This window comes from Trichechus manatus, unplaced genomic scaffold (assembly GCF_000243295.1).
Source record: "Trichechus manatus latirostris isolate Lorelei unplaced genomic scaffold, TriManLat1.0 scaffold00202, whole genome shotgun sequence".
Lineage (NCBI taxonomy): Eukaryota > Metazoa > Chordata > Mammalia > Sirenia > Trichechidae > Trichechus > Trichechus manatus.
This window is the reverse complement of record NW_004444138.1, coordinates 460,765-461,061: the sequence shown is the minus strand read 5'-3', so window position 1 is coordinate 461,061 and position 297 is coordinate 460,765.

Here is a 297-nt window from a genome sequence, read left to right as displayed (position 1 = left end):
GTCTCCCCCACCCCCACCCTTGGGTATGTGTATGTGTGTGAGTTTATGTGTGTGTGTGTGTGTGCGTGTGTGTGTGTGTGTGTGTGTGTGTGTGTGTGTGTGTGTGTGTCTGTCTCTCTCTCTCTCTCTGTCTATTCTGATCTTTTTATAACTCAGGAATGATTAGGTTTAGGACCCACTCTACACTGGCATGGCCTCATTAACATTAAAAAGAAAACCCCTGCTTCCAAACAGGGTCATGTTTACAGGTATAGGGTTAAAATTTCAACACATTTTTTGGGGAGGACACAATTCTAT